The sequence below is a fragment of the Python bivittatus genome, unplaced genomic scaffold (genome assembly GCF_059951505.1).
Source record: "Python bivittatus isolate LINGU-HERP-01145 unplaced genomic scaffold, Pbiv_v1 ctg000790_np1212, whole genome shotgun sequence".
Lineage (NCBI taxonomy): Eukaryota > Metazoa > Chordata > Lepidosauria > Squamata > Pythonidae > Python > Python bivittatus.
The window spans coordinates 8,452,919-8,463,975 of record NW_028277110.1 but is presented as its reverse complement, the minus strand read 5'-3'; the positions used below and the strand labels follow the sequence as shown (position 1 = coordinate 8,463,975).

Below are 11,057 nucleotides of genomic sequence, written 5' to 3'. Positions count from 1 at the left end.
ATCTTGATGAATGAATCAATGAGATGTAAATGTAGGCATGAGACTTGAGCCAACACTTTGTAGAGTTGAAGTATTTCTGGAAGAAATGTAAACATGGCACATCTGTTGCAGGTTACCGACAGGACACCATCTCTGGCCGTGATGTTTTCTTCCACTGTGGAGGGAGGGAGGGAGAGTTAAATTTTGTGCTGTCAGACATGTGGTCAACTGGTTTCAGATATTCAGATGAAGTCCAGCTCTTCCCCTGTTTCCAAGGACTTTGGCTCAAGCCGATGGGCAGTTGTGAGAACTGGGGTGAATCCCTTCTATCTCAGATGACAGTAAAAAGGTGCACCACTAGACTACTTTATTATTATTAAAATAGCACAGGGAAAAGTAGGAAGATTAGGGAAAGGAGGAAAAAGTATTTTAAAATAACAATATTTGTGCCAGATTTTAAACCAGCAACCTTCTATTTATGAGGCAAGAATCTGTGGTAAAAATAAGTCTCAAAAGCATTAGAAAGAAGGATGGTAGTAGGAAATAGTATCTTTAAGCTGCTTGTTGTGTCTGCATTTATGTGAATTTTGATGTTTTAGATACATATAAACATAGACCTGCACACAATTAAAAGTACATATATCTAGGAAGACCTACCCACAGGAAGGACAGCAATGGGACCTTGCTTTCCTGGAGCAGAGGGCGCAGTGTTCTAGGGAAGGAGGAACAGCCTGCAGTCCAGACAAAGTACCTTGGAGGCTGCTGGCAGAGTCCAGACAGGATTTTCTGAAGCTGGTTTAGAGTCAAGCCAGCAGGAGAGGAGCAGCTTCAACGATAAGTGTAGGTAGATCTTCCAAGTGCAACTTCGTAAAGATTGAAGAAGTTAAAGAAAATTAAAGAAAAAGAGAGGTCCATTGAATGAATATAAATGTACCATTTATGTGGAAAATCCTGGATCCTGGATCCTGCCACACCAATATGAAACATTGTTTATTTTGAGGAGAGGGGAAAAAGGATAACCATGAGGTGTCAGTTTTTGTACCCTCTGTCTGGGCAAACAGCAAGCAGAGATGACAAGCCTCCAAGGAGGCCCTTGTTGCATGCTCAGAAGTCAACCATGTGGCAGAGCTGGAAGGGAAACTGAGGCACCTGAGGAGCTCTGCCCAATTCTTCCCTGAACAGAAAGGAGGGAATAACTCAGACAAACATACATCTGCAATGTGCAAACTAGCAAGCTGCCTAATTTAAGGGCCTCAGGACCCCTCCTGCTCATAAATTACTCCATGCATGTGTGAGACTCTTTCGGGTTCAGTGGCGATACATGAGAGGGAAAAGCATTCAGAACAGATCAAAGCACAAGAGTTAGGTCACTTTTGATGTGGGAAGGTCTTGAGATGTGACTTCTTATCATGGAGAAAAACAAAAATGCAGTGGGGATAAAAAATGACTGAAGCCAAGGCTTGTTATTCAGTAGCTCTCTAATTCCCAAGTCAGCTTTGTCAGAAACTCCCTGGTTACACCTCTCAATCAGTCATTCTTATCGCTTTTCTCCAAGTATTTACGCTCCACTCCACCTGGGCAAATGGGGCCTTGGGAACGTTATCTCTCTAGTGGCTTTGCCCTGTGTGCTCCACTGAAGCTGCCTTTGTAAAAATGACTGATGACCTTCTGAGCAGTGAGTCTTGGTGTGGGAACAGTGGCCACAGAGGTGTCAATTAAGCAACTATTAATTTTTTACCAGCAGGGCCCACCCTGTGGACTCCCTTTAGAAATGGTTTCTGTTACTTTGAGTCTACTGGGCAAAGGCCTCTCTTGCTGAAGACATACAAAAGTCCTGTCAAAGTCACTATTTACCAAGGCTAAGCTAAATCTATTGCTCAAAGAAGGGCCAGGTAGACCAGTGAGTCCAACTCCTGCTCAGTGCAGGACCTCAGTGAAGGCATTCCAGAGCGACGCTCTCCCGCCTCCCTTGGAGACATCAGATGAAAGAGGGCCCATCACTTCTCTGGGTCCATGTCTGTTAGGAGCTTTTCCTAGCTTTTAATCATAGGCTGCCTCCCTACTATCTGAGTCTGCAGCTTGTTTGTTTATTTATATTTATTGGCCACCCAACTCCAGTGGACTCTGGGCAGTGCACAAAACTTTCTTCAAGGGTGGTGTCCAGAACTGAATAATTCTGACTAATACAGAATAAAGATCTTTTTCACAAGTACAATTACTAACCAGGTATTCCTGGGCCCTCTCAGCATTGTTATTAATGACTCAGATGAAGCAGTAGAAGGACTGCTTATCAGATCTGCAAATGACACTCACTGGCTGGAATAACAGAAGACAGTAATAATACTCAAAATTATCTTGATAGATTAATGGGATGAAAAGAACAACAAAATTTCACAGAGGCAAACACGGTGTACTTCATTTAGGAAACCAAAAAACAAATGTACAGGACAGGGAATACCTGGTTAGTAACTGTACTTGTGGAAAAGGGGATGGCTGGGCGAAAGAGCACCCGGAAGAAAGAGACAGTTTGCTGGAATAGATAGACGAAATGGTAACTGGAGACAGTCACATGCTTTTGAGGAGCAAGCTTCCAGGAGAAGCAGAGAGCTAAGCAATGGAGGGAATCATACTAGAAGCAAAGCTGAAGCTCTCCAGGACCAGAAGGGAGAAAGAGGGCTGAGTCAGAGCCAAGGACATCCCCAGGCAGGCAAAGATCCCTCAGTGGACTGAGTGGAGCCAGGGCCCAAACGAAGGGCAAAGCTAAGTGTCTGTGGCCTGGAGTGGGGTAAGGTGCCTGTCCCTTAGACGTCTTTAGGGAGCCAGCAGGAGCTAAGAGGAAGTGGTCCTAACACTATGCTTGAGGGTTGCAGTCTACGAGATTAGTCAGGGCAAGGTAGGTGGAGAAATCAGCTGGGGGAATCCTTTTTGTCTGGGGAAAAGAAAGAAAATTTAGGCAAAGCTTGCCAGCCCGATTCCTTTGACTGAAATTATGTCAATCTGCTACATGGTCTCTGATATGTGGAACGTGTCTGCTAATTGTTTTAAGATCTTGCCTCTGGTTTTGTATCAGAAGCTTGACTGCTTTTGTGCTAACTCAGATCTTGTACGTTTGGGTCTTGGATCTCTGCCCAGTCTTCCTCTGTAACGGCCTCCACCCACTGGCCTTCTGGAAAGCAGGGAAGACCCGGCTTTTCCCCCAGGCACTGGGGCCAGGATGTTGATGGGGCTGGCATGGCATCTTTGATCTATTAAGGGGCCTTAACGTTGTCTTTTTTGCTTTAATTATTTTTTATAATTGTATTGTGTTTTCATTCTTGTTCCCTTTGGTAAATGGGAGGCTATATAAATTTATTTGATAGATAGATAAATAAATAAATAATGTAAGATTGATGTCAGAAGTGCTAGTTCTGACCTTATCAGCAACGCCTTATTCCATCCAGTTGTAACTGCGTGGGCACTTGATTGCCTGAAGCTGAAAGGAAGCTTACTTTATTTCCCCTTATTTTTAATAAAACTAATTTTTAAATTGTGAGCGTGATGCTTTTTTTCATAGCTCAAAGCTGTTAAGGCCAGGAGATGATACCCCAGAGTTCATTTTCCTTTATCAACATCATTGTTATTATTACCTCCATCATTATTATGATGCCCATTTTACTGGTGAGTAACTTGCTCAGGATGTGCAAGCTCTCTTTCACAAGCTGATGATGATGAAGATGGTGATGATGATGGTAATAATAATCATAATAATGTATTATATTTGTAGGCTGCCCAATTCCCAGCAACTCTGGGGTTTTAAGGAGGAGGAGTCTGGTCAAGAAATTTCCTTTCTCCAGGAGGATGGGTGGTGGTGGCAGCAGAAAGTACTTTTATAACCCACAACCAGAAACTGTGCCAGAGAAGTGGGGGCTGAAGCTGAAAGCCCTCCCGCCAGCAGCCCATATGCCTCACGTGGCCATCCGTTATGGGGGCTCACCTAGCATGAAAGCAGCAGCAGCAGCAGCAGCAGCAGCAGCAGCAGCAGCAGCAGCAGCAGCAGCAGCAGCAGCAGCAGCAGCTTCTTTTCACTCTGATTAGGGTTATGAGAATAAAAGGCAGCTTGCCCCCACTCCTTTCTCCTCTGGACACTGTTCTTTATTACAAATATGGTGAGTAAATGGTGGAAACTCCTGAATGCAGCTGCCTTGAAAATGAATGACAACTAGTATTCTCGGCTCAGAAAGAGAAACGCTTTCAATTTCCTCTGAATGCTACCCCAAGAACTCAGTAATCAGCTCAGTCGGACTCATGTTTTAGGAGGACTGTCATGAGGCAGAGGATTGGAAGGGAGGCCAAGCCAAGCCCACAGATGAAGCATCTCAAGACCTCAGTCCTGCATGCCAGAAGCTGAGCAAGGTGACCTTTCTGTAGATCTGCATCGGATCATGCAGTAGCAAGGGTCAAGGCCTTTCTCTGTGATGTGTAGCTTGGTGACAGTGTCTTCTAGCATGTGAGAGTAGCCATTATCGCCCATGTTCAGATGGCACAGTGCCTGGCAGAACTCTATGTCTCCTACAATGAACCTGCTCCCATGTAAGATTTCTGTCTTAAGAAACATGGAGGCCCTCCCCGGGAGAGGCAGTTTTTCAAAATATGCCCAACATGTGTCTGCTGGAGTAAGGCAGCTGCAAAATCAGTGTAATTCAAGTTGAAGCCAGAGGGTTAAACATGTCAGGACCCACCTGTGCTCCATGACCATTTAATGATGGTCCCCATAGCAAGGAAACAACTATTCCCATGGCATCAAAAACAGCTGTTACCAGGTAGCAAGGCGCTACCTCCCTTTCCTTCTCTGCCTGCCTGCCTGCCAACCTGATCCCTGTTCTCCTCAGGTAACACAAAGCTATGGTCACTGAACTCACTGCTAGGATAATGCCCACAGACAGTTGTTTAGAAGTTGCACCTCAGCTTGGTAGCTAGTTCTTGGATTTTGAACAAGCAGCACAGAATAGATGGCAACAATGACTTCTTTTGAACTTGACATTACATTTGTTGATGTAGGCTCGGATTGCATTTGTGCATTTGTGTTCTTTTTGCAGCTGCATCACACTGCTGGGATATGCTCAATGAAAAGCCCTCTCCATATGAACTGCATGGTCCCCACTCTCCTTTTTGGACTCAAGTCTGGTTTTTCCTACACAGATTGGTCATGGGTTTCAGCCCATGGTTCCAGCTGGTTAAAGTATCCTTGGGAGAATCCTAAATCACGTTGCTGTCTTCAAAGGGGTTTGCTATTCCCCCTGTTTCGTGTTGCCTGCAAAGTTGACAATCACATTTTCTAACTGCTCATGCAGGTAATTTATAAATAGGTTGGGCAGCGCCATTATGGGAAAGTATGCCATTCAAGACTTCTCTCTGGCTTGATACAGAGTCAGTGATCCATATTTGTGGGCTACAATTGTTCAACCAACTCTGTAACCATCTAATGGCTGCATAGTCCTCTCCACACTTTGGCCAGTTGACTGGTCTATAGTTCCCCAGGTTGTCTTTTCCCCCATCTCCAAAGACAGAAACAACATTTGCACTTGAGCAGTCCTCTGGCATCCTCCCCAATCCTCCCCACCCATCCTCCCCAATGCCTCAAAGATCACAGAAACAAATTGAGAGCTGGAAATGATCAGTTCTGGGTCAACATATTGCTGCTACTGCTGACAATTTTTCCCTAGTCCCTGAATGTTTCAGAAATGCTTGAACAACAGCATACAGTGATTTTTTTCCCCTTTAAAACTTACCACTGCCCCCCCGCCCCCAGCCCCTGATATCCCTCTCCCTCCTCACTCTAAAGATACTACCTTGATATCCATTTTGGAATTACAGAAGATACCTTTAATTCAGGGACATTTGGATGATGGTTCTATTCCACAATTCCAATGTTATTCCAAAATAGCTACATTATATTCCAGTTATATTCTAGAACAGTGCTTGATATCAGCTGAAATCCCCCCTCCCTTTCCTTAACTTGTCCTACATTAAAACTGTCAAGACAACACCGTTCCCTGGCTTTATGACAGATCGGAGCTCGGTGAGGAGGGCAGGACTGGGCAATGGCAGAATTTTGCACACTCAAAGACTAGAACATGGATCTGAGGAACAAGCAGAAGTCTTCCTTATTGGTTAAGTTCAGAAGAGGAATTGTTCCTGTGGAACTTGCTCTTTGGGCTTTCCCTAATGTCCAAATGCTCACTGGTGCATGGGTCTTTCAGGAGCACTTAAATGGGAAGGTCTCCTTAAACTTTGGTGTTGGCAGTGAGTGATAGTGATTGAAAGTTGTTTAAGGGTCTCCTGACAATTTGTAATCAAAGGCAGGATACAAATATGCTGAATTCATGGCGAAGAATGTCTGAAATGTGTGGTTTACTAACTCTACATAAATCACTCTGCATTGTTGGATTGTGTATGAGACAGGAGCAAATCTACACATCTTGCAAGCATCTGACAAAATTCATCTACATTTCCTGCCAGCAAAACAGTCAAACCATTAAAGACGCTTTCAGAACATACAACCAAACCTGTAATGTGTTTTGAAACTTTAGCCACTAGCTCGTCTCGAGAAGGGTTCCCATGCTCAACAGTAGAAGGGACTGGATGACTTCCAGGGGAGTAATGGTGGGTTGAGGACGGCTCTGTTTCGGAATGGCAGGTTGGAGGAGCTGGTGAAAGGTCAGGCTCTTTGGAACCATCTCTGGACAAAGGAGATGACTGGATCACCCACAAGTGCTCCTTACAGAGGCTCCCTATGAAGAGATAGCAATTCAGAGATCTCCAGTGGGTTGAGTGCTCTGGGAGTCACAGGAAACATTGAGCCCAAGCCGCGGCTCAGAGCCCTCAAAAGGACACCAGATTTGCTTTCACTTCCTCTTTTAATGACCATCAGAAATTACTTATTACTGATTTACTTGGACATTAAAAACCTTCTGTTTTTTGAAGTTGATGTATGCTGGGAGAATTTCCTTTTATCCTGGAAGAAAGAAGATTAAGTAAATTGAAAGATTAAAAAGAAAAATCTTAACTTTTGGAAACAGTGAAAGGGAGTTAAGAATGCTGACTGGGGACAGTTAAGGGGCCAGATGGATTTGAAAGAACAGGGTTTTTAATGGACTTTTTAAAATTTTTGTAAAGATACAGCAGATGATTTTGGACTTACTTGTAAGAAAACCTATTGTGGGAAAGTTTTGGCTCTGAAAATAAATAAAAGATAAGACTGGACTTTGAAGGTTAACTAGAGGGAACCAGAGAGCAATTAAAGGAAAAGATACATCCTGACATAATGGAGGAAACAACACATTCTCACTATAGAAGAATTAAATCTGTTTGGGAACAATGTGTTCAGGACTTATTTTTAAAATTGGATCTAACAGAGGTTATAGAAGAAGAAAAGATTCTAATGGATAAAAAGAAGCTGAAGTTGATTTGACTAAGGAGTTTAAAATGGACTTTAAAGAAATGCCAGATTATAAAAACAATATGGAAGATATGGAAAAAGATGTTGTGGATCTGAAAATGGACTTAGAAGTTTGATTACAAGAGTGACATGGAAAAAGAAGTTGAAATGGGTATACAAACTTTGCTGGCTGATGTCCAGACAGGGAGAAAATGGTAAGAAATCACTATGTGGGACTTTATTTGAAGAAGCAACTGAAGATTAAGCCTCATAAAAAAGAAATTAAAAGTGTTCAAAGTTGACTTATTTGACCAGGGTTAAATTGTATAAGTTTTGATTTTGGGTTATTATTATTGGAATCTTTTTTCTGACCGGGACTGTAAGACGATGTAATTTTTTTATATATACAGTATAGGGATGAATCTTTTATTTCCTATTTGTTAAAGAAAGTTAGGGTTACTATGTAAAAGGGACCTACTGGATCTAGTTTAAAAATGTATATGTTACTATTACTGAAATTCTTTATGCTTATGGGGATCAATTTTTTATGTTTTGCTTATTAGAGAAAGTTATAAGTCAAAATGTGAAATAGATTTAGTTGTTTAAGCTTAAAACGTATGGGTTATTATTACTGGTACTCTTAAAGCTTTTGCTGTGTAAGACTGATCAATGAATTTTTTTTATATAATTTGGTTATTTTTAGTGATGAGAAATGGGAAGAAGAGTTTCTTTTTCTGTAATTTCAGAGGTGTTAAGTTACTGTAAATGCTTATATTTGTCTGGAGGGAGGGGGGGAGTCACTTTTTAATATGTCCTTCTTTTTCCTGTTCCTTTTTCTCTTTCTTGTTCTCTTTCTTCTTCATTTTTGTTTGCATATCTTTTCTAATTGTATATTAGCTTTTAATTATGTAAAACTTTAATAAAAATATTATGGAAAAAAAAGTAGAGGGGACAGGGTTTCCTCTTCTCAGCTATCTTGTGTAAGTGCTGGGGCTTTACCATTTGTGTGAAGCTGAAATCCCAGTGTTGGGACCAACCTGCTGGCAAGAACCAATGGTGGCTTGGGTGCCCATGAGTGGCCCCAGCAGGATGAGATCATGGAGGGCTGGCCCCCAACCCGTTTCTCTTTCTGGTGCTGGGAAGTGATTTATGTCCTCAGCATGTCATCCTTCTGCCTTGCCAGCCATGGCTCCCCACCTCTCTCCACCTCCACCAGGCCAAACAGCTGTGTGGAAGGAACAAAATTCTTATTTGCAGGAAAAGCAGAAGAACTCCCTGGAAAGAATCTCAAGGGCCTCTTTTCCCTCCATCATTAAAGAAGGGAGAACAAAGTTGATGTTTGTTGAACAAGGCTTAGAAAATGCTGTCTTGTTTTCAAACAGGAAGAGGATGGATTAATAACAAACTGGAAAAACACCCACGGCTGCTGTGGAAGCAGCTGGGGTTTGGCCAGGAAGGAGAGTTGATGCTCTTCCGGCTAGGAAAACTTCCCATGGCTTCTCTTTATGATCAGATGTTGTTTTCGTTGAAACCAAGGTACCTATTTAGTGGTTTTCCTCTAATAAAACATTTCCTGCCACAAGATAAATTATTGGGCGATCCAAGGCTTCGCTTGCCCTCACTTGTCCCTCATGTTTTGTCTACACTTTGCACTGAGATGGCTCTATGAGTTCAAGAAGATCAAATTGGAAATGTGTTTTTCTAGAATTACCAGTTCATCCCCAGGCTGTCTAATTGTGGTCTTGGAGTTTGTTCCAGGAGGGCCCAAAACCTATAAAGAGCCATTTTCTATCCAAAAGGGTATTAAGAGAAGGGAGGAGGGACATTTTGATGGAAGAATGAAAAGCCAAAGTTTGATCTGGAGGAGTCCAGCTTAACATACAAGTTATAGAAGCAAGGATGCATAGAGGGAAAATGGAGCAACCTAGAATATTTCAGGAGGCCCCCTCTGGAGACTGTGGAAAAGAGTTAATCCATGGCGAATCTTTCCTCATTGCCAGCACCAGGAATCAACTCCCTGGCTGACTTGGTCTTTCAAGAGCCTTGTTTCTGAACACCTTTCTTTCACGTGTGCTCTGCCAAGCAGCCACAGCAGAGTCTCTGGAGGTGTGCATGTCATTGTGCCAAAACCGAAAAGGCCCTTGCTTGGGCATGGCAAAAGAGGGAACATCAGTTCAGATTCATTCATTTTTTATTCATGCAAATATAGTTAGGCCTGTAAAAGTCCTATTCTGGTGCTGGAAGAGCAGCCACAGCTCTCTTCAGTAGCCACAATGGCCCTTCTATCATATCTAACTTTGGTTGGTGCTCCTCTGATGCCTTTTCCCCCAGTACCATCTGTGCCCACTTGCTGCCCTTGCAAAGGCGCCCGTGCAAGTGACTGCTGACACCTCTACCACAGAAGAGCAGGGCTTGAGCCTGGCACTGCTGAACCAGGAAAGGCCAGGAAGCCTCTGGACTGCCACGGTGAAGCTGGGTTCCTCAAGCTCTTCTGACTCTGCCTGGCTAGCAGACAATCTGCCCCCAGGCTGTCCTCGCTGCAGGGCCTGGCCCTCTGGCGTCCAGCTCCAGCAGCAAGGAGCCCTGCATGCTGTTCCTGACTGGGCATTATGGGAGCTGCTGAGGATCCTTTCCTCCAGCAGCTGGCAACCTCCTCCTCACCATTCCACATCAAGGCAAGGCAATCAGCCAGGGTGGTGGTGGAAGGAACTTCTCTGGGCCCTGGGAGAACTCACAGCCTCTGCCCACATGTTCCCGGCAACACAGGCTGAGTGTAGGTCCTCTGCCCTTCCTTGTTCCCTCCAGGCCTTGCCATGGCTCTGCTTGATGCTCTTCACAGTGGATCTCCTCCTTCCTCTGGGGCTGGTTCCAGTCAGTGTTGGTGGGAGAGGACCACTGGAGCCCTAGGTCCCTGTTTTGTGGGGTCTCTCAGGACTATACTCTCCCCCCCTTTTTAATATCTACATGAAGCCACTGGGCAATGTACAGGGTAAAGTATCACCAATGTGCTGATGATCTCACAGTTGCGCATCTCCACCCCTGGCTGTCCAAGCAAAGCTGTTGAGGTTCTGTCCCAGTGTCTGGGGGGTGTGAGGGTCTAAATGGGGAAGAACAGGTTGTAGTTCAACCTTGCCAGGGCTGAGTGGCTGTGGATTTTAGGTCCCCAGGATCAGGGACCTGGAGTATTTCCATCATTGGCTCTGGACACGGTTGCCCTGCCCTCTTCAGATTCAGTGCATATTCTGGGGGTCCTCCTAGACTCACAGCTCCTGCTGGAAGAGCAGGTGTGCTTTGCACAACTGTGTCTTGAGCACCAATGGCGGCCATTCCTGGACCGGGAGGCATTGCTGAGGGTCACTCATGCTTCAGTCACCTCCCAACATGCTCTATGTGGGATTGCCTTGAAGACCATCTGGAGGCTTCAGTTGGTTCAGGATGCAGCAATGCTGGTAGTTCTGAGCACAGCTCATTGTTCCCATGTGGCACCACTTCTCCGTGAGCTGTACGGGCTCCCCATAGGTTCCCAGATGTGATCCAAGGTGCTGGCTATCACCTTTAAAGCCCTCCATGGCATAAGACCAAGCTATGTGCAGGATCGCCTGTTCCCCCCAGAGTCCCCTGGAGTTGGGCAGCCAATAAATTTAAAGATATAAATAAATCT

General features: G+C 44.3%; 1 long non-coding RNA gene across 3 annotated transcripts in view; it reads left to right on the top strand.

The window, feature by feature from the left end:
* The window catches only part of LOC148213978 (uncharacterized), a 32,645-nt gene extending 24,357 nt beyond the window's left edge, over positions 1 to 8,288 (top strand). The window contains exons 3-4 of one of the 3 annotated variants that reach the window (XR_015793610.1): positions 5,055 to 5,197; positions 5,999 to 8,288. This is a non-coding gene — a long non-coding RNA (uncharacterized LOC148213978). The remainder of the gene's footprint in view (positions 1 to 5,054; positions 5,198 to 5,998) is intronic. The other 2 variants (XR_015793611.1, XR_015793609.1) reach the window with 2 other exon arrangements.
* Positions 8,289 to 11,057: the final 2,769 nt, after the last annotated feature.